Genomic DNA, 24,247 nt, shown 5'->3' with positions numbered 1-24,247 from the left:
TGTGAGAGAAAGGAAAAAAATGATTTGAGGGATGAACACGATTTCTTAAACCAATTAACTGAGACAGTTCACATGTTTATTATGTTTAAACTATTGGGTAATTAATTTAGGGAGTTTTATAGGCAGTTTAATACTTTACCAGATTAAGGGATAAGCCAGTTTATATGAAAGAAGAAATAACTCTGGTATATATCTACATCTGATATTAAATATAACAAATGAAAGATGAGACATTAGAAAACTGTTCATAAATTTTATGGTTCAGAATGTGGGTACAAATAGTCAACTCTTAAGTATTGGCATGTAAATTATCTTTAGGAAATTTAAAATCCTAACTGGACTCTTCTTTGCCCATTAGCATTCATCTTGGCTGCCCTACCCCAATCATCTCCAAATTGGTATTACACACCCTTTTCAATGAATGCTTATCATATATAATAAAAGGCTAATATGCAAATTGTCCTCTCGGGAGTTCGACTGGGAGACCAGGAGTTCCACCGCTCACTAAGACATGTGCTGACCACCAGGGGGTGGTGTGGAACATGGCGGGTGACCAGCAGCGGTGGCTGGGCACTGAGGGAGGGGGGGGGGGAGAAGTAGGGGAGGCCAGGAGTTGGGGAACCTGATCAGTCCTAATGCTGGCCAGGCCTAGGGACCCTACCCGTGCATGAATTTCGTGCACTAGGCCTCTAGTGTAAATCATAATTGCAAAGATATAACTCCTTGGGTAAAATCAAATTTAAAAATTAGTCTGAGCTTTTGTTGGGTGGGCTCAGTTGGTTGGAGCATCATCACATACACCAAAAGGTTGCAGGTTTGATTCCTGGTCAGGGCACATACCTAGGTTGAGAGTTTGATCCCCAGTTAGGGCATGTACGGAAGACAACCAATGGATGTTTCTCTCTCTCTCTCTCTCTCTCTCTCTCTCCACCCCCTTTTCCCTTTCTCTCAAATCAATAAACAGATCCTCAGGTGAGGATAAAAGAAATCAGTCTAATAATTTCTAATAGTTCATGGTTCACTTCATTTTATTACCACAGTTGACAAGAGTTGCCTGAGATAAAAATCAAGACTATTTATTGGGTGCCTGGAATAGGTATGGGAGGGGTGGCAAGGTAAGGTCAGTTCAAGGCCACAAAAGAACTAAATCATGTTACTTGAAGTAAATGTGGCCCTATGGACCAGCCCCAAATCCTCTCTGTCTACTGCCTGAAATGCCCATTCTGTCCCATACCTTTTTCTCTGACATATATCGGGTTTAGTTTTTGTATTTTTTTAAAATTTCACCTGCCTATTCTCTGCTCTCCTGACCTGGCCTTTTCAGGGTGGCTATATATACATACTCACATAGAAAAAAGCTCCCCCCTTCTTTGTTCCTCTCTTTTGATCACTAAATGCATATGTATAATGCTAAAAGTGCTTTTGGTATTGTCAACTCTGTCATGCAATTGGTGATTTTAGTGCGGAAAAGTGCTTTTCTGAAAGGGCCACTTGATTTAAGAAGCCCAACATAGATAGACCATCAGCTTGCTCTCTCTGTTTGCCTTTGCCCCTATTATTTTGTCTCTCTATAATCTTTTATTTAATAAAAAAAATCTATTAAGTGCTTACTATATGCCATGGATTATACTATACTTGTGGTTCAGTAGTGACACAATATTGCTGTTTCTCTCTAACTCCAAGATATTTAAAAAGCCTAATGAAGAAAGTGATGTTAAAAAAAAACAGCTGTAAGAGGAAGTTGATTTTTTTTCCTTATCCCTGGAGGTTTTATTATTTGGGAAGAAACTGGTGGTGAGAGGGCCAGTATTGGTAGTCAGAGATTTCTTCTTCACCTTAGTTCCTGCCCTGTATAGCGGGGGCTAGTACCCCCATACCTTCTAACCCTTATTTTCTTGCCTCAGGGCCTCCCCCCAACAAAAAGGGAGTCTGTCACTGTAATTAAGCAGTCTGTAATCAACAAAGTCCCATTAAGAAATAATGAGGCCAGTAATGCAATGGGTGCTATTGATGGGGGATTAGTGAAACTCATGTGGTTTCCTACAACTCCCCCACTTTCTGAGGAAGTGGGGGTGGAGAAACTGTTGACTCAGTTTAGCATTAATGAAGTCTTAGCGTTAATCCCTTAATCCCCGTGCTTTCCCTCCCCCCCCCCCCCCACACACACCCACACACACACTCCAGAATTAAACCCCTTACTGAAGATGGATGTGTTGGATGGGACATAGCTCCCCACCCTGTATGTGAGCACCTTGCTGGCAGGGTCACATTACAATCATCTCTATATTCCCAGTCTTGTACCTTATAAGTGCCCAGTAAATGTTCCATGAATTCTGGGAGAGGATGGGCTAGAAATACAAATTGAGCATAAGAGTCAAGTGCCCTGCATTTTTGCTCAAGACTTTGTCAAATAAATCGTGGTTCCATTAGCACCTGGAAATATCACTGACTGAAGAGGCTCTTGGTACTAAGGACCATAAGCTCTTTTTATACTTCTCCCATGTTGAGTCCTGGTTTTTATTATAAGTACCTGTAAATAAGGGCATAAGTTCTTGGAGGACAATGACCATTTTTACACAGTTTTATGTTCCCCGGACGGTATGTAAAGTGCTCATGTTTACCTTGCAGCAGCATATGGGGAAACTGCCATTGCAGGAAATCAGTGAAGATCCCAAGAATATCCCTTTCTGTTCATTTTACTGAGTCCACTGAAACAATGAAAGGACTAAATAATTGAAGACTAAAAATCTAGAGGTTTGGCTCAGTGGATAGAGCATCGGGCTGCGAACTGAAAGGTCCCAGGTTTGATTCCGGTCAAGGGCACATGCCCAGGTTGTGGGCTCGATCCCCAGTGGGGGACTTGCAGGAGGCAGCCGATCCATGATTCTCACTTATCATGGATGTTTCTATCTCTCCCTCTTCCTTCCCCTCTGAAATCAATAAAAATATATTTAAAAATAAAAAGTAAATAAAAATCTAGAGGTTCATGAAATGCTTTATGTGATCTTCTATGTCAAGGGAGCTTGCTCTGTATTAAGGTGTAGTTCATCCGCTTGCCTAAAATGAACCTCCTGGAGTCCAAAGAGGCTTCTACGTAGAATCAGGAGAATGATTTCCAACAGTGCCTTTCAACCAAAGGCTCCTAGAAGCTTGTGCAACCTTAGTATGTCTTGAACGTATAGTATTTTTTGTGTGTTTTTAAAAATATATATTTTATTGATTTTTTACAGAGAGGAAGGAAGAGGAATAGAGAGTTAGAAACATCGATCAGTTGCCTCCTGCACACTCCCTACTGGGGATGTACCTGCAACCAAGGTACATGCCCTTGACCAGAATTGAACCTGGGACCCTTGAGTCCGCAGGCCAACGCTCTATCCACTGAGCCAAACCGGTCAGGGCTGTTTTGTTTGTAAGAGTTGGGTGGACCATGCCCTGGCCATTGTGGCTCAGTTAGTTGAGCATCGTCTTATGTACTAAAAGGTCGTCAGTTTGATTATCAGTCAGGGCACATTGGAGGCAACCAATCGATGTTTCTCTCACATCTCTGTTTCTCTCCCTCTCCCTTTCTCTCTCTAAAATCAATAAAAATATATATTTTTTAAAAAGAACTGGGTGGACCAATCAGACAACTGAAAGATACAAGTTCATATAATTCATTCTTCTACATTGACAACACTGCCTCTAAGTTGTACATCCTCTTCTTAAACAAAGAAAGAGTTTATAACTTCTTTCAAGGTAGAAAGTTCTTCTAAAGAAAGAGTCAGTATGGGGTGGAGGTTAAAGGCACAAGTTTTGAGTTACATAGGTCTGGGTTTCAGTCCAGAAGAATCTCAGTTCACTCTCTTGCTTATTAAGGCAAGTTAGTTAATCTTATCTTTGTGGTAAGAATACTGACCACAAAGGTTTGTGAGGGTTAAAAGAAAAGAGAATATAAAGTACCTCCGAGCACTGAGCCTGGCTGATGGTGAATGCTCAAAAATGGCAGTTGAAAAGAATAAAGCTAAATCTAGCTTCAGTCCCTCCTCTTTAGCATGTGCTATGTAATTTTGACTGGATTTACTAGTATGTGAGCTTTGTGATTGTTCTCATGTGTCTTTGTTTGTGTTTTGTTTCCCCACTTAGACTGTAAGCGCCTCTGGAGCTGGTATTCTTTGACATTATTCTTTGATATTACTGAATTCCATAGAAGGTTTTAGGGAAAGATCCCTGCCCATGTATCAAATTATTATTATTGGCCCATTTGCCATTTCAAGTTTATGGAATGTATGACTTGATCTTCCATATCGGAGGAGCTTGCTCTGAATTAAGACATAGTTCATCTACTTTCCTTAAGCGCATCCAATGGAGTCCAAAAAGCCTTACATGTGTTTTAAAGAAAAAAGGTTAGGAACATAGGTACACACTGCAGATTGTAGGGAAGAAGAGAAAGCCTGTAGAGTAGAATAGGGCTGGATGAGAAAATTGGGCTTCTTAGACTTGGCTGAGCCACACACTGAATAGAACCTCTCTTCCAGGGCTGCAGGCATGAGCTTTGCAAGTCTGGAAACACAACCACTGGCCTGAAACCTCAGCTGCAGAGTGATCTGGTGCTAGAGTTCCTTTCCATAATCACCTTCCCTTCCCCAAACTAGAGAGTTCCCTTTCCCCTTCCTTCTTCTTCTGATGAAGATACAGTCCTGGCAAAAGTTGATTATCTCCTACTTATTGTCACTTTTGTCATTGTCTTTGTGTTACCCATTTTTGTAATATTTGCAGTAAATGTTTTGTCCTGGTCTAGCTTGTTCCTGTCACCCTGCATCCTTGGGTGTGGCCATCTCCTTGCTCTATCATTTGGTGAGGGCTAGAATGAAACAAACTCCTCATGATAGCCACTCCTCCTAGGAAAACCCTTCATGCTAGGTCAGACCCCTCAGAGAACACCTTCCCACACTGCATCAGAAATCTCCTATTTTGGCCATCAGTGTCATAGTTTGCTACCAGAAGTATGGACAACTGAGACTACAGAGAACCCTTCCTAAAAGGGTTAAAGGTCTTGGAAGCCCTTGGTTTAAATGACCTGAAACTCAATCCCTAAGAACTGAGGTATAAATGCCTCTCCCAACCCTTATCCTCCTTGCCCCACGATGTCAGTATTTTACTTACTAAAGAATATTTAGCAATACTGCTCACCTTCACCTAGCACAGTGGTCGGCAAACTCATTAGTCAACAGAGCGGCAAACCGCGGCTCGTGAGCCGCAGTTTGCCGACCACTGACTTAGCAGCATATTGGCTGGTACTATAACATGTCTCCCAAGGGGACAGGTTCATTTGGACAGTAGAAAGCCTTTGCTCTTCAGGATATGGGGATGGGGGAAATGGAGCCAGAGAAGGTTATATAGGACAATGAGAGAAGGAAGGGAGAAACACCCAAAGTAAAACTGACCTGCTATAAGCAGGATATAAGACCCTCCAAACTGAGGCTTTTGTAACATGAATGATGAATATTAAAGCCGAAAGGCCTTTGCTTTCAAAAAGGATATTCCTAAACCCACCAAGCAAAGGAGAATCTGTAATATCTGTTGTAGCAGAAAGTTCCTCTGAAGTTTAACCTTAATCTGTCCAGTGCCTTTTATTTGCCTATATTAATGTGTTGCTTTGTAATTGTTCTTAGGTTGCTTTTATTGTGTATCTTTTGCCTTCACAGGTTAATTCCTCCTGGGAAGGACTTGATTCTTTAGAGCAATTTTTTAATCTCCTCAGAGGGGCTTGCTCTGTATTAGGGCTCTGCTAGAGCTCAAGAGCAATGATCAATCAACCACAGTTGAAGCCCAGAAAACATACTAATCAACACCCTGATTCTGAAGACTTTGCTCTATACTATGATATAATCCAACCATTTTTAAAAATATATATTTTTATTGATTTCAGAAAGGAAGGGAGAGGGAGAGAGAGATAGAAGCATCAATGATGAGAGAGAATCATCGAATGGCTGCCTCCTGCACGCCCCACATTGGAGCTCAAGCCTGCAACCCAAGCATATGCCCTGACTGGGAATCAAACTGTGACCTCCTGGTTCATAGGTTGATGCTCAACCACTGAGCCACACTAGCCAGGCCCAACCATTTTCTTTTCAGAAGACAAATGTTCTCTGAAGGAGTCTGTGTGATTTTAAAGAGAAAGGGCAGACAGAGCTGTAGAACTCAGGTATCACTTTGCCTTTTATCTGAGCCTGTGAAAGGGGAAAAGAAGGGAACGCTTCTCTGAGATGGCTGAGCAAGCAGTAGAGAAAGAGCTTTAAGATTCATAGTGGAAAGGGCTATGCTTATCAGAGCTTTCCTTAGAGCAACTCGACTATCCTCGTTTTAACCTATTCCCTTTCCTTGCCATTCCCACCTGTAATTCTGTCTTGGCAAGAACCTCACACTGAATGTTCTCAAAATACTTTATAAACTTTAATTAGTTCTGTGGGAAGTAAGGCCAAAAGAGATGATGGTGGTGGGGGCGGAGGGAAGGTAAGGAGAAGATAGGCAACCAGAGCAGATATGCAGCTTACTAAAGGCCTTTCGGTGCAGGAGAAACTCCTGAGTCCCAAGTTTTGGTAAAAATTCCTTAGCCCTCCAGATTCCTAAGCAGGTAGTGGGCTCATCCTACTAACCTACTTTGCTAGGGTGTTGTTGATGAATGCTTATAAACCCTAACCTAGATGATAGGTTTGGAAGATTGTTAAGGAAAGCATGTCATTAAGTCCCACTCACCCCCTCCTCGACAAATAGCCCTGGAGGGAAGTGGGTGTTAGCCAGAACTGGAGGGTCACCACTTCAATGGGATGAATTGAGATTCAACAACTGGAGGAATTTTCCAAGAGTGAGGGAAATCAAGGGCATATGTTGGGGGTGATGGGTGGGCATGGGTGGAAAGGCCTAAAATAGGTCAGGTAGTCCAGAAAAGATCACCAAGAAATCATTGTGGATGATTGTTTTCCTAAAATTCAGGACACAGTTTTGGTGGTAGCTTCTTCCTGCCATTCTAAGATCAGAAAACCTCTTTAAGGCCTATCACGAGAGAATTGGGTATTCGGACATTAGGGACATGGTTTGAGCCTGGGATTGGTCTATGCTTTGCTAAGAGAAGTAGCTAATAATTAAGCCCTGAAGTCAGAGACCTAGGTCTGAATTCCTCTTTGCCACTTCCATCACTTTGAACTTCATTAAGTTACTTAACTTCTCTAAGCCTTGATTTCCTCATCTATAAAATGGGTCCAATAATAATACTTAATTCAAAGGTTGTGAGAATTAAATACAGCAATTCAGGTGAAGCCTTAGCATAGAGCCTGACATGTAGTAAGCACCTGATTCATTTTAGCTGCCATTATTACCTAACTTTTTCCTCTATAGATGTTATCCACTTTGGAGTTTATACATGGTCATTTCTTTGGTCAGTTCCTGATCTTCTCTGGTCTCTTGGCTATCTTCTCCCAACATTAATGAGAAGTCAGGGAACACTAATATCAAATTCTTTTTCATGTCAGTTACGACAAAGCAGAATTAGGAAGGTCAACCTGCAGTTGTAAAAAAGATTACATAGATTAACACAGCTCTACACACTAGATATGTTCTCATAAAGGCTGTTAAGTGGCCATTTTTTTTGTTGGATAATTTCTAGATAACTTTCTTTATGATTCTAAAGTAATATTCTCATAGAAACAAGAATCACAGTTAAGGGAAAAGGAGCTAATATTTGAATGTGAGACACTTTCCATAACCAAGTCTAATTGAATCCTCCCAGTCACCCAATAAATAGGTCCTTATTATTCCCATTTTATGGATTAAATAACTGAAACTCAGAGAGGTTAAGTGAGTCATTCAATATCACTCTTCTAGGAATGGTGAAACCTAAATGTGAATATAGTTCTGGCTCCTAAACCTGTCCATTTTCTACTACATCCCAATCAAAGGAGTATTCTGTTTTTTTCAATGGTCAATCTCTATGCATTTAAATCTCATAATGAAATTACAGAAGAACTTGATCCATCAAGCCATAAGATCTTGAGTATTAATTTATTTAAAAATCTTTCCCCTTATGACTTAAAAATATATATTTTAATATTCCTTTAGTATGGTGTGTCAAAGCTGAATGTTGCTAGATAATAAAAAGAACATAGTATATGGTGCCATTTACATAAAATGCAAGCTATAAATGCAAGCTACTCCATAGTGGCAAAGTCAGATCAATGGTTTCCTGGACAAGGCTAAGGATTGGAGGAGGAGATGGCAAAGAAGCAAGAAGGAACTTCTGGGGGTGATGGATATGTTTATTATCTTGACTGTGATGCTGCTTTTACAAATGTACTAGAGGCCTGGTGCATGAAATCGTGCACAGGTGGGGTTCCTCAGCCTGGCCGGCAATTTGGGCCAATTGGGGCCAATCGGGGCCTTCTCACCCAGTCCTGATTGGGGCCGATTCCCAGGGGAAGGGACCACAGGAAATTGGCTGGCAGCCAGAGGGAGGGATTGCAGGAGGTTGGCTGTGGGAATGTACTGACCACCAGGGGGCAGCTCCTGCATTGAGCGTTTGCCCCCTGATGGTCAGTGCGCATCATAGCGACTGGTGGACTGGTCTTTCAGTTGACCGGTTGTAACAGTTGCTTAGGCTTTTATATATACACACACACACACTTATGTCAACATTTATAAATAAATAAAAATCTGACTATATTAATCATCTACATACAGAAGTAATGCTGCATTAAAAGTAAAAACAGGGTACATATGTAATACTTTCAATAATAAAGATTTAAAAAAAAAAAAGTAAAAACAGAGTACCAATTTCCCTAAATCTCATTGTATATAAAAACATCTACACACCAGAGCAAAGCTACCCCATGGCCCAAGGAAAAAGGCTGTGTCTTAGAAGTCCCTTTTCCCTAGCTTCTAGTGCAGCACCTGGGACATAAATTCTCAAAATATGGTCAATGGAACTGGGTGTTTCTTTGGGAATTTGCACTAATCCCATAAAATTCAAATATTAAAGCATATTGCTAAATATTCATCAGATTGGCTGAACTGGAAGAGCCATGTCAAGAAGCCTTTGCAGATGTTTGAGTTCTCAGTGATTCCAATTTTGCACTTAACCATAAGCACAGGAAGGAATTACACTGATCTGCTAACTGAACTTGTTCTGGTATCAACCCGCTTTGTGAATGTCCATGTCTAGTTGGAAGAAAGAGGTTCTAAGATAACTGAGGAATGATAAGACTATAAGAATAGCAAGCATTTAATAGCAAGCTATAAATTGTAACTGGGGCTTACAATTGCAATATTGTTAATATACAGATAGGAAAGTACATGTAATAGCATTTTTTAACATCTCACGTCTTCTATTCATCCTCAACAGATAAACTTCCCTTCTACTCTCTTCTCCCAATTAAAAATATCTAATGCTAACTTCCACTTCACTTTAAACTTTATTATAACCACATAGTCTTTCCTCTAAGTATTTTATATTAATCAGAGGAATATATGACCTTACTATTTTTGGATTGACCTCTCCACTTCTGTTCTCACTCAGTCTCCTTCCTCTTTCACCTGTCCTTGACCCATGTTCTCATTTTTCTCACCCAAAATGAACCTTTCCTTGAATCTATTTTCCCTAAAACTTTTCCAATTCCCTTTAACCCATCATGTTTCCAAAGCCTCTTTCTCCTGTGTTCCCTATCTCAGTTTATAGAGTCACTATCCATACAGTCTCTCAAGCTAAAAACTGCAATTATCCTTAAGTCTCTTTTTCTTCCATATCAAGTTGATCACCAAGGCTGTGACCAATTGAATTGCATATCTGAACTATCTCTTGATTACATTTCTGCTCTCTGCCATGTTTTGGTTCAAACTCTGATTACGATTACACTGAACGATTGCAACAATCTTCCATTCTCCGGCCACCTTTCACACCACCACCACCACCACCACACCACCACCACCACCACCACAAGAATTATTATAGGAAGGAGGTAGAGGCAGAGTTCATCCAAAATAGTAGTTAATCTAAGACATCACTTAATCCAAATAATAGAAAAAGAGCAAATATCATTTGCATTTGTCTTTAGGGTATATTACCCTATAACTGCAGATTATTCACTTGATGAACTTTCTCTTGCACATTTGAAAAAATAGTGTTGTTAACTTCACATCCATTGCCTAGGACTGCCCAGTAGAAACTGCTGCCAGTACAGTCACGACAAATGTTTATTGGCCTCTACTAACTAGATGCCAATTATTGCTCTGGGCACAGCAGATACAAAGATAAATAAAATTTTACTCCTTTCCTGAATGAGCTTATTTTATAGAGAGGTGGTAGAGAGAGATTTTTTAAAAAAACTTAAAAAAAACATTATAAAAGTTAAAATGGAATTATAAATAAAAGGCAATGGGCCCACAGAGGAGGGAGCATCTAACTCTTTGGAGAGGAATGCATCAATGTAGTCTTCTCAGAGTGGTGATTATTTAGGCAGTATTAAAATACAAGTAAAAAAGTTTCATTAGAAAGAAGCTTATGGCCTCACAGGGAGCATGGAACAATAGGAAGCTCAATGTGGCAGCTGCCTAGGGTGAGGATGGGGAGCTGGTATGAAGGGCAATTATTGCCATACCCAAGTGCTTGGCCTTTTTCCCATTGGTAAGCAGAGCCAAAGTTTGAGCAAAGGAGTGACCCAATCATATTTATATTTTAGAAAGATAATTCTTGTGGTGGTGGTAGTGTGGAAATTGCCTGGAGAATGGAAGACACCTGGTAGAAAGAAGTGTATGGTGGTTGTTTCAATAATTTTCTGTATATTATGATATTTTGGCATCTTAAGAAAACCTTTTTGGCTGGGGAGAAACTGCCCCTCTGAGGCTAGTCAGTTCTTAGAGATAGAGAAGAGCCCTTCTTAGAGCCCATCTTTGATATGCAAACTAACTAATCCAGAGCCAATGCACCCAGGAGGCAATATTCCTCCACCTTAATCATCCCAGAGCCAGGTACCAAGGACTTTAGAGCACTCCTATAGCTCAAAGCCTATCAAAACTATTCAAACTAGCCAATCCTAAATTGTTCACCCTGTCCTGTCTTGACTTTTGCATGGAAAACCCAATAAAGGCTGTGGCCTAAATCTTTCCCTTGCTCCTATTTTCTGCCTCCTGACCACCCTAGTGTTTTTCCATGTGGCCCTGCATGGTGTGCTGTGCCTCCTGTTTCTAGGACTTGTGAGCATAATAAATTTTGTTTTTCTGAGCTTCTCTTCTGTCTCCTCTTGTGGCCCCACCTACTGACCATCTCATAAACAAAATACAAAACAATAAACCTAACTAAAGAGACAAAAACTTGTATGCTGAAACTACAAAGCATGGCTGAAAGAAATTAAAGAAAACATATAAATGGAAAGACATCCCATGTTCATGGATTAGAAAAAGTAATATTATTAAAATGTCAATACTACCCACATGACCTATAGATTCAGTGTATTCTCTATCAAAATCCCAATGGTATTTTTTGCAGAAATAGAAAATAGCCATTCTAAAATTTATATGTAATCCCAAAGGAACACCAAATAGCTAAAACAATTTTGACAAAGAAAAACAAAACTGGAGGCCTTACACATCCTGACTTTAAAATATATTACCAAGCTATAACAATAAAAAAATGTTACTGGCATAAAGACCAGAAAGAGAACCCAGTAATAAATCCTCACATATATGGTCAAATGAACTTTGACAAAGGTGCCAAGGCTATATAAATGGTGTTGAGAAGATTGGCTATCCACATGCAAAAGAATAAAGTTGGACCTTTACCTTACACCATATAAAAAATAAACTCAAAATGAATTAAATCCCTAAATGTAAGACCTTAAACTATAAAACTCCTAGAAGAAAACATAGAGGCAAAGCTGTATGATGTATTAGTATTTGATAATGCATTCTTAGATATTACACAAAAAGCATAAGAAACAAAGACAAAAATATACAAATGGAACCACATCAAACTTAAAAAACTCTGTGCAGCAAAAGAAACAATAAACACATTGAAAAGATCTGTTGGGTGAAAATATTTGTAAACCATATATAATAGGTTGATATCTAGAATATATATAAACAACACCAGAATTCGGTGATAACAAAAAATCTCAAACAATCCAATTAGAAAATGGGCAAAAGACTTTGTCCCTGGTGGGGTGGCTCAATTGGTTGGAGTATTGCCCTATACATCAAAAAGTTGCGGGTAACATTCCTGGTCAGGGCACATACCTAGGTTGTAGGTTTTATCCTAGTTGGGGTGCATATGGGAGGCAAATGATCAATGTTTCTCTCTCACATCAATGTCTCTCCCTCTTCTTTTCTCTCTCTAAAGATCGATAAAAACATATCCTCAGGTGAGGATTATTAAAATAAATAAATAAATAAAAGCCTGGTTGGAGTGGCTCAGTTGGTTGAGCGTCATCCGATGCACTGAAGGGTTGCCCATTCCTATTCGGGCTTTCAGTTTTGAGTCACAGTTGTGGCACGTAAGGAAGGCAGCTGATCAAAGTTTCTCTCTCTCTCTCTCCTCTCCCCCCCCTCCCCTTGGGTGAGGATTAAAAAAAGAAAAGAAAATGGGCAAAGGATTTTAATAGACATTTTTTCCCTAATGATTATAATGTTTAGCATCTTTCCATATGCTTGTTTGCCATATATATATATATAAACAAGCATATGGAAAGATGCTAAATATTAATCACTAGGGAAATGCAAATCAAAACCACAATGAGCTATTACTTCCCACCTTTTAGGATGGCCATAATTTAAAAAAACTGAAAATATTAGGTATTAGTGAAGATATAAAGAAATTGGAAATTTTGTGCCCTGTTTATGGGAATGTGAAATGGTACAGCCACTTTGTATGGTACACCTCCAAACAATATGAAAGGTTCCTTGAAAATTAAGATAGAACTGTCATATGACCCAACAATCCCTCCAAAAGAGTTGAAAACAAGATCTTAGAGAGATATATGCATACCCATTGCACATCTATGTTTATTGTAGTATTATTCATAACAACCAAGATATGGACACCATCTAAATGTCCATCAACAAAAGAACGGATAAAGAAAATGAAGTACATATACACAATAGAATATTATTCAAGCTTAATAAAAAGAAGGAAATCTTGTCATATGTTGCAACATGGATGAAACTTGAGGACATTATCCTAAGTTAAGTCACAAAAAGGCAAAACTTACATGACTTCACTTTTATGAGATATCTAAAATGGTCAAACTCAGAAACATAAAGTAGAATAGTGATTGCCAGAGGCTGGGAGGAAGAAAAGAGGAATTTTTCAATAGGTATATAATTTCAGTTTTACAAGATGAAAAGTTCTAGAGATTTTTTTGCACAACAGTGTACTGTACACTTAAGGTTAAATGGTGATTTGATATTATGTGTTTTTGACCACACACACACACACACACACACACACACACACACACGAACATGCACACACACAGAATTAATATAATTTCTGGATGACAGGATATGCATATCGTCAATTTTAGAAAATAAAGCTAAATTGTTTACAAAGTTATTGTGCCAATTACACTCTCACTAGCAGTGTACAAGAATTTTGCTCCTCATCCTTACCAACATTTGGTATTGTCATGCTTTTAAAAGTTTGCCAACCTGATGGATTATTTTAATTTACTTTTTTTTTTTCATCCTCACCTGAGGATATGCTTTTTTATTGATTTTACAGAGAGAGGAAGGGAGAGGGAGAGAGAGAGAGAGAGAAACATTGATGTGAGAGAAAAACATTGATCATTTGCCTCCTGTATAAGCCCTGACTGCAGGATGGAACCTGAAACCTGGGTATGTGCCCTTACTGGGAATCGAACCCCAGACCCTTTGGTGCAAGTGACAGTGCTCCAACCAACTGAGCAACACTGGCCAGGGCTAATTTGAATTTTATGGATTACTGGAGAGTCTGAGCATCTTTTCACATGTTTATTGGTTATTTAGATTTCCACTTAAATGAATGGCCTATTCATGTCTTTTGCCCATTTTTTTGGTTATCCTGTTGGTCTTTCTTATTGTCTTTTCTTATTTGTATTTTCTTATATATTCTGTATACAAATCCTTTATAGGTCATTAATAGCAAAAATCTCTATTTCTATCTTGTCACTTTTTTTAAATGGAGGCCTTTAAGGAAAACAAGTTGTTTATCTATTCAAATTTATCTATCTCTTCCATTATAATTTACTTATATCTTGTTTTAAGAAATCTTTCCCTACCCTGAAGCCATAAAGACATTCTATGTTTTCTCCTTAAAATTGAAGCAATAATCAAAAAACTTCCAACAAACAAAAGCCCTGGACCAGATGGCTTCACAGGGGAGTTTTATCAAACACTGAAAGAAGAAATAAAACCTATCTTCCTCAGACTATTCCAAAAAATTCAAGAGGAAGGAGCACTTCCAAGCTCTTTCTACGAAGTCAGCATTACCCTAATCCTAAAACCAGATAAAGACAATACAAAGAAAGAGAATTACAGGCCAATATCCCTCATGAACATAGACATCAAAATCCTCAACAAAATTCTAGGAAATCGAATCCAGCATTACGTTAGAAAGATCATGCACCATGACCAAGTGGGATTTATTCTGAGGATGCAAGGATGGTACAATATCCACAAATCAATAAATGTGATACACCACATAAATAAACTGAGAGATAAAAACCATAAAATCATATCCATTGATGCAGAAAAAGCATTTGACAAAATCCAACACCCTTTCTTGATTAAAAACTCTCAGCAAGGTGGGAATAGAAGGATCATACCTCAACATAATAAAAGCCATATATGACAAACCCACAGCCAACATCATACTCAATGGGCAAAAACTAAAACCATTTCCCCTAAGAACAGGAACAAGACAGGAATGCCCACTCTCACCATTCCTGTTTGACATAGTACTCGAAGTACTAGCCATTGTGATCAGACAAGAAGAAGAAATAAAAGGCATCCAAATTGGAAAAGAAGAAGTAAAACTGTCCTTATTCGAAGATGACATGATATTGTACATAGAAAACCCCAAAAACTCCATAAAAAAACTACTAGACTTAATAAATGAATTCGGCAATGTAGCAGGATATAAAATTAACACCCAGAAGTCTATGACTTTCCTATACACCAATAATGAACTCACAGAAAGAGAAATTAAAAAAGCAATCCCATTTACCATTGCAACAAAAAAATTAAAATACCTAGGAATAAACTTAACTATGGAAACAAAGGACCTGTACTCAGAAAATTTCAGGACACTAAAAAGAGAGATAGAGGAAGACATGAACAAATGGAAGAATATACCATGTTCATAGATTGATAGAATCAACATCATTAAAATGTCCATGCTACCCAAAGCAATCTATAAATTCAGTGCAATCCCCATAAAATACCAAGGGCATACTTCAAAGACCTAGAACAAATTATCCAAAAATTCATCTGGAATAAAAAAAAAGACCCCGAATAACTGCAGCAATCTTGAGAAAGAAGAACAATGTTGAAGGAATCACAATACCAGATATCAAGCTATACTACAAAGCCACTGTTCTCAAAACTGCCTGGTACTGGCACAAGAACAGACATATAGACCAGTGGAACAGAACAGAGAACCCAGAAATCGACACAATCCATTATGTTCAATTAATATTTGACAAAGAAGGCAAGAGCATACAATGGAGACAAGACAGTCTCTTCAATACATGGTGTTGGGAAAACTGGACAGATACTTGCCAAAAAAAAAATGAAATTAGACTACCAACTTACACTATACACAAAAATAAACTCAAAATGGATAAAGGATTTAAATGTAAGATGGGAAACCATAAAAATCTTAGAAGAAGCCATAGGCAGCAAAATAGCAGACATTTGTTGTAGCAATATCTTTACCGATACAGCTCCTAGGACAATGGAAACTAAAGAGAAAATAAACAAATGGGACTACATCAAAATAAAAAGCTTCTGCACAGCAAAAGAAACCATCAACAAATCAATAAGAAAGCCCACTGATTGGGAGAACATATTTGCCAATGTTATCTGTGATGAGGTTTTAATCTCCAACATTTACAGGGAACTCATACAACTTAACAAAAGGAAGATAACAATCCAATCAAAAAATGGGCAAATGACCTAAATAGACACTTTTCAAAAGAGGGCATTCAGAACGCCAAGAGACATTTGAAAACATGCTCAAAGTCACTAATTATCTGAGAGATGCAAATCAAAACAACAATGAGGTACCATCTCACACCTGTCAGAATGGCTATCATCAACAAATCAACAAATGGCAAGTGCTGGTGAGGATGTGGAGAAAAAGGAACCCTCGTGCACTGCTGGTGGGAATGCAGACTGGTGCAGCCACTGTGAAAAACAGTATGGCGTTTCCTCAAAAAATTAAAAATGGAACTCCCATTTGACCCAGTAATCCCACTTCTAGGAATATATCCCAAGAAAACAGAAACACCAATCAGAAAGGATATATGCATCCCTATGTTCATAGCAGCGCACTTTACAATAGCTAAGATTTCAAAACAGCCTAAATGCCCATCAACAGATGAGTGGATTAGAAAACTGTGGTACATCTATACAATGGAAGACTACGCTGCTATAAAAAAGAAGGAATTCTTACCATTTGCAACAGCATGGATGGAACAGGAGAGCATTATGCTAAGGGAAATAAGCCAGTCAGTGAAAGATAAATACCACATGATCTCACTCATTTATAGATAATAAAGAACATTATAAACTGTTGAACAAAAATAGACAGAGGCAAAGAAGCATTGAACAGACTGTATACAAATATACAAACTACAGCGGGAAGGTAGGGGAGGGTTGCGGGGCGGGGTGATAAGAGATCAACTGAAGGACTTGTATGCATGCATATAAGCACAACCAACAGACGAAAGACACTGGGCTGGGGGTGGGGTGGGGAGGGCAAGTGCCAGTGGGTAGGGGAGGCCGGGAGGAGGTCAATGGGGAAAAAAAAAAAGGAGACATATGTACTACTATTTGTAATACCTTGAAAAATAAAATTAAATTAAAAAAATTAAGATGGTATGCCTTAACCAGTTTGGCTCAGTGTATAGAGCTGTTGGCCCACGGACTGAAGGATCCCAGGTTCAATTCTGGTCAAGGGCACGTACCTCAGTTGCAGGCTCAATCACTGGCCCGGGTGGGGCTGCAACCAATTGATGTGACTCTTTCACATTGATGTTTTTCTCTCTCTGTTTCTTCCTCTCCCTTCCACTCTCTCTAAAAATCAATGGAAAAAATATTCTTGGGTGAGGATTAACACACACACACACACACACACACACACACACACACACACACACTAGTGGAATTGAATTTTGAAGAGGTGTGAAAATTTGGAATCATCAAGAAAGGCTTTCCTTCTTTCATAGAAGGCAGATGCCAAAATAGTCTATCTGCCTGGGTTATTAACTTTTTTTTTTTTTAATATATTTTATTGATTTTTTACAGAGAGGAAGAGAGAGGGATAGAGAGTTAGAAATATCGATGAGAGAGAAACATCGACCAGCTGCCTCCTGCACACCCCCTACTGGGGATGTGTCCGCAACCAAGGTACATGCCCTTGACCGGAATCGAACCCGGGACCTTTGAGTCCGCAGGCCGACGCTCTATCCACTGAGCCAAACCGGTTTCGTCTATCTGCCTGGGTTAGAACTGCAACTTCTGCAAAGAGAGTTGGTCTAATCTTAGAGGAGATTTCTATCCAAAAGACTTTGCAAAGTTTCATTGGCTTATTGAAGCAATGGAGTCTATTTCATTTGTTTAGTAGCAGGGGTGGTTGCTTGGGGGTTGATGAACACTAGAGAGATTATAATTCAAGTGGGAGGGAAGAAGTGAAGAGGCAATAGACAGACAAAAAGACTCTTGAGTTCTTTGTGAACCTAAATATATCACTAACTGGCTGCAAGGCACAAACCAAAAATCCTATCTAATAAAAGAGTAATATACAAATTAACCATCACTCCACTACACCCACAGGCCACACCCACCAGCCAATCAGGAGCAAGTATGCAAATTAACCCAACCAAGATGGCTGCGGCCACGGAGAGAGCAGGAGGCTTGGGTTTCCCCGGCAATGGAGGAAGCCAAGCTTTCCGCACACCCTGGCGGGCCCAGGCCTCCACTCAAGGCTACAAAGTTTCAATTATAGAAGATAAATAAATCCCAGATACCAGGGCCTCCGCTTGGGTCACCGGGGGGCATGGCTGGCCTGCAAACCACCACAGGCCCCTCGCCCAGACCGCCCCACGCCCCAAGGGAACCCCCACCCTGATCCGGGACACCCTTCAGGGCAAACCAGCTGGCCCCCACCCATGCACCAGGCCTCTATCCTATCTAATAAAAAAAGTAATATGCAAATTGACCATCACTCCAAACACAAGATGGCTGTCCCCATGTGAACATAAGATGGCTGCCACAAGATGGCCAGCAGGGAAGGGCAGTTAGGGGTGACCAGGCCTGCAGGGGAGGGCATTTAGGGGCAAACAGGATGGCAGGGGAGCAGTTAGTCAATCAGGCTGGCAGGGGAGTGGTTAGGGGGTGATCAGGCTGGCAGGCAGAAGTGGTTAGGGGTAATCAGGAAGGCAGGCAGGCGAGCAGTTGGGAGCCAGCAGTCCTGGTAGGATTGGGCCTAAACGGGCAGTTGGACATCCCTCTAGGGGTCCCAGATCGGAGAGGGTGCAGGCTAGGCTGAGGGACACCCCTCCCCCCCGCCCGTACACAAATTTCGTGCACCGGGCCTCTAGTAAGTGTATAAAACTCTTTCTGCTTCTGCTTCCATAGGTATCCCTTACCCTTCACCTGGAACTTTCTATCTAGCAGAAATAAAATAATATCAAGAGAATATGGCCGAAACCACAATGGAAAGGATAAAAGGTAAAACATTGAAAGTTAGAAATACTCTACTTGCAGTCCCACAGAAATGAGGACACACCTTCCCTAGAACCTTGGGAAGTTGGACTAAAATGGCTTTGAGTGGAGGAAGGAGGAGACCTCTGGAGCTGCTTGGATCTCTGGGGAGGCCTTTTTTTTTTTTTTAGTCTTATGATTAGCTCAGCTGAAAAATTCTTCTTGTTCTACTTACTGCAGGGTGGCTGCCCCAAAGAGGAGGACATTTTAGGAGCAAGTGGTTAAGGTTTGGGGAAGAAGAGGAGACAGAAAGCTTGTCCTCCAGAGCAGAGCAGAAGAAGTGGAGTGATAGGAAAAGCTCTAGAAAGACGGACTGAGAGACTGGGGATGGATGACACTCCTCGCTCCTCCAAAGGGACATCACTATCAATCTTTAACTTTTCATCCTAGGCAAGTGAAGGGGAGCAAGCGAGTAAGGACAATGTAGTGTAAATTATTACACAGCCCTTGGCTTTCAGAGTATCGCCAGTAAAAGAGATTTATGGAGTGAAGCTTCGAGCATAGGTTTTTAGAAAATGCTCACACCACCTTCAGGCACACTTATCAACTACATTTGTGCACTCGTGCATGCACAGCCCCCCTCTCCCACCATATGCATACAGATACATTCATGCCCATAAAAACAGCATATATGCAATAGTGTGCAACATAATTCATTATACTTTACAGAAGTAACCCTGTCCTCTCTTCTGTTCTTCTGTTTCCACACAGACTCCAGGCTAGATCCAACCACTGACATGGATTGTGTTCAGGTTGACATGGTATGAGAGGGGCACCTATGAAAGTAACAAGGGGTTGCAGAAATCTGCACTAAGGATTTTGAATATATTATGGTAAATGATTGTTCTCGAAGAAGGACATGAGGAAAGCAGTGTTTCTTACAGGTTTTCTGTCAGCCACTCTCTATAAGAGGGAGTGAAGTTTGATCACTAGAGACAGGAAGCTGAAAAGGAGTCTACTAGTATGCTTTGGGCAGATGCAGAAGGCAAGTCTTGGAAACTTCAGCTAAAAAATTAGGCCTGTAGTCTGGAACCAAGATGGCGGCATAGTTAAACAACTAATCTGCTGCCTCACACAACAATTTCAAAAATACAACTAAAAGACAATAACGTCTACCACCCAGAACCACGGGAAAGCTGGCTGAGTGGAAGATTTACAACTAAGAAGAGAAAGAAGCACAATCGCTGAAAAGCTGAGGTACGGAGGCACGCGAATCGGGCCGGCAGCGGGCGGCTGGGTGCGCGGCTTTTCTTCAACCCGCAGGGAGACAAGCTCCCGATCACTCTGAAATCCAGTTTCTGGGGACACTCGGGGGACCCAGGCACCTACGGGGAGAAGCTGGACTCTCAGCCATCGGGTCGGAAAGTGAGAGTGACTTTTGCAGTGGTGCGCCCAGCAATCATTGTTTACTGCGCTGGAGCGCGGGGCGCAGGGACTTGGAAACGTGGAAAGGCAGAGACGGCTGACGGCAGCCATCGCCGTTGGCCACGCCCCAGCCTAGTGACGCCCTGAGACCCCACCCAGCCCTGAGGCCCCGCCCCGAGGCCCCGCCCCGCACATTCTACAAACCCGCCCCGGCTCCACACAGCGGCTTTTGCATATAAATGGCCTGTTCTGGAGCAGCTTAACCAACTGCAGCTCCAGTCAGACTGCTCCAAAATCGCCCAAGCAAAGGAGGAGAAAACTAGCCCTTGCTGTAGCTCCTGCTGGGGGACACACAGTACACAAGGGTACACCAAGAGTGTGTCCACCTCAAGTAACTGGGAGGCTGACCCATTGAACCAATAGGACACCTAGTACACAAAACTACCCTACCAACTTAGGGAAGCAGAGAATATGAGAAGGCAAGGAAACAGATCACAAACCAAAGAAATGGAGGAGAACAAGCGACTGGACATAGAGTTCAAAACCACGGTTATAAGGTTTTTCAAGAATTTCATGGAAAAGGCCGATAAATTCCATGAGGACCAACTAGAAATTAAACATACACTGACTGAGATAAAAAATATTATACAGAGACCCAAAAGCAGACTAGAGGATTGCAAGAATCAACTCAAAGATTTGGAATACAAAGAGGCCAAGGACACTCCTCCAGAGAAGCATGAAGAGAAGAGAATTCAGAAAGTTGAAGATAGTGTAAGAAGCCTCTGGGACAACTTCAAGCGTACCAACATCAGAATTATGGGGGTACCAGAAGAAGAGAGAGAGCAAGATGCTGAAAACCTATTTGAAGAAATAATGAACGAAAACTTCCCCCACCTGATGAAAGAAATAGACTTACAAGTCCAGGAAGCGCACAGAACCCCAAACAAAAGGAATCCAAAGAGGACCACACCAAGACACATCATAATTAAAATGCCAAGAGCAAAAGACAAAGAGAGAATCTTACAAGCAGCAAGAGAAAAACAGTTAGTTACCTACAAGGGAGCTCCCATACGATTATCAGCTAATTTCTCAACAGAAACCATGCAGGCCAGACGGGAGTGGCAAGAAATATTCAAAGTGATGAATAGCAGGAACCTACAACCAAGACTACTCTACCCAGCAAAGTTATCATTCAGAATTGAAGGGCAGATAAAGAGCTTCACAGATAAGAAAAAGCTAAAGGAGTTCATCACCACCAAACCAGCATTATATGAAATGCTGAAAGGTATTCTTTAAAAAGAGGAAAAAGAAGAAGAAAGATAAAAATTATGAACAACAAATACATATCTATCAACAAGTGAATCTAAAAGTCAAGTGAATTAAAAATCTGAGGAACAGAATAAACTGGTGAACTTAATAGAATCAGGCATAGAATGGGAGTGGATTGATAATTCTCAGGGGGAAAGGGGTGTCTGTGTGGGGAGTAGGGGAAGAGACTGGACAAAAATCATACACCTATGGATAAGGACAGCGGGGGGGGGGGGAGGTAAGGGAAAAGGGGGGGTACGAACTGGGGGGGGGGGAGATATGGGGGGAAAAAGGAGAAACAATTGTAATCTGAACAATAAAGATTCATTAAAAAAAAATAAAAAAATAAAAAAATAAAAATAAATAAATAAAAAATTAGGCCTGTAACTGCCAAAACCAGACTGACTGAACCTGGGGTAATCTGTATCTGTCTCCCATCTCCTTCTTTCTATTTCCAGTTTCCTGGGAGTTAGGATCTGCAGAAGAGGAACCTTTGATCTTACACCCTTGGGTGCTCTAATGAGGAAGCCTGCCATCCTGTCTGGATTTCTTAGCAGTCTGCTCAGGGGCTTGCAAACAAGGACTTCTAAGCCAAACCCATGGCTAAGTCTTGGCTGATTTGAAGCTGCCTCTTCAACAAACTAAGAAAGGCAAAGGGGAAGGCAGACTTGGTTGTTGAGAAGGCAACTCAACCGTCCTCCCACCCATGATTGGCTCGTAACACCACCCAGCACTGGTCACGACCACTCTTTCCTAAAAGGCTTGCTTTCTTCACTTGATTTCAATGCTAATGGTTGGGAAGTTGCTTCTGGCATTTAGCTTTCCTCCCTTATGCTTCAAGGGCTAACAACATCTAGAGCAGGAAAGCAAAAGACATGTTTAAAAGCAACTGCAGAGTCATCATAGAGCTTTCTGATATTATAAGGTCAGTTGTATTTGACATTTTTATTTGACATTTATTAGGTTGAACCACATGCAATTGCTACATATTTGACCATTTTGGCTTATAAAAATGGTAATCTCATAAATTTCAGCTGAATATTAAGAACCTACTGTGTGCTTAATAAGACTATGAGGCAATTTGGTGTAATGATTAAAAACACAGAGCTCCATCAGGCGGTCTTGAATAGGTTCTGTAACTTTTATGTGTCTCTGTTTTGTCATCCTTAGAGTGGAGCTAATAATAATACTTACCTCAGAGGGTTGCTGTGAGAATTTAAATGAGCTGTCATATATAACACATTTAGAACAGTACCTACCTAGGACCATGCTCTATATAAATACTGACTATTGTTACATGCTAAACACTGTTATATCATTTAATTTTATTATTAAACATTTCAGGCATATGAAAAGGTATAGATAATAAGGAAATTAACATTTATATGTCCACTTTCCACCTTAGAAATAAAACATTACAGATGTAATGTATCCCTCTCACATTACTGTCCCTCTGTTCTTAAAGGTAGTCTCTGTTCTGAATTTGGTGCTTACTATTGACATTTTTATACTTTTACTACATATGTATATAACATAAGCCATATATAGTATTGTTCATATGTTTCTTACTTTTTATAAGTGGTGCCATACCATACTTACCCTTCAATTTGCTTTATTGTTCAGTATTCCATTTTTTATATTCATCTATGTGGATACATGAAACTCTAATTTATTCATTTTAACTGCTGTATAGTATGCCAATGTAAAGAATGTGCTACAGTTTATTTAGCCATTCTCCTTTGGATGAACATTGAGGTTGCTTCCAAGTCTTTGCTATTACAAACTTATTTAATTTAGTCAACCAATTTTGATTGAGTGCCTAATACTTTCGGGTACTCTTTTAGGTGAACAAAAGAAAAAAAAAAAAAAAGAAAAGAAAAAAACCCCAAACACACCCAAAAACCAAAACTACAAAAAAAAAAAAAAAAAGAGTGCCCTCAGGGAATTTACAGAGTAGTGGAAGAAAAATGGTTAATAAACATAATGAACATATTTTTTGTTGGTTGTTGTTAATCCTCAACCAAGGATATTTTTTCCATTGATTTTTAGAGAGTAGAAGGGAGGGAGGAGGGAGAGAGAGAGGAGAGAGAGAGAGAGAGAGAGAGAGAGAGAGAGAGAGAAACACCAATGTGAGAGAGACACATCTATTGGTTGCCTTCCACACACACCCTGACCAAAGCTGAGGATGGAACCTGCAACCCAGGTACATGCCCTTGTCCAGGAATAGAACCCATGACTTTTTGGTGTGCAGACCAATGCTCTATCCACTGAACCACACCGACCAGGGCCATAATGAACATATTAAAGACTATATAATATATCAGAAGTGCTATGAGAAAAAAAAGCAAGATAAAGGCGCTGGGGAGGGCGAAGGTGGTCTGTGATTTAAACAGAGTGGTCAAGGAGGCCCTTACTGGGATGGTGACGTTTGAACCAAGACCTGAAGGAAATCAGGGAGTGAGCCATGTAGATATCTAGGGGAAGTATCAGGCAGAAAGAATGGTTGGTGAAAGGTCCAGGGTTGGAGAAATACTACAATGAATCGTCTAGTACATTGCTACCTTTTCCCATTTGGGAGTGGAATTGCTGG

Source organism: Eptesicus fuscus, chromosome 7 (assembly GCF_027574615.1).
Source record: "Eptesicus fuscus isolate TK198812 chromosome 7, DD_ASM_mEF_20220401, whole genome shotgun sequence".
NCBI classification, from domain to species: Eukaryota; Metazoa; Chordata; class Mammalia; order Chiroptera; family Vespertilionidae; genus Eptesicus; species Eptesicus fuscus.
This window is presented reverse-complemented; position numbering follows the sequence as displayed.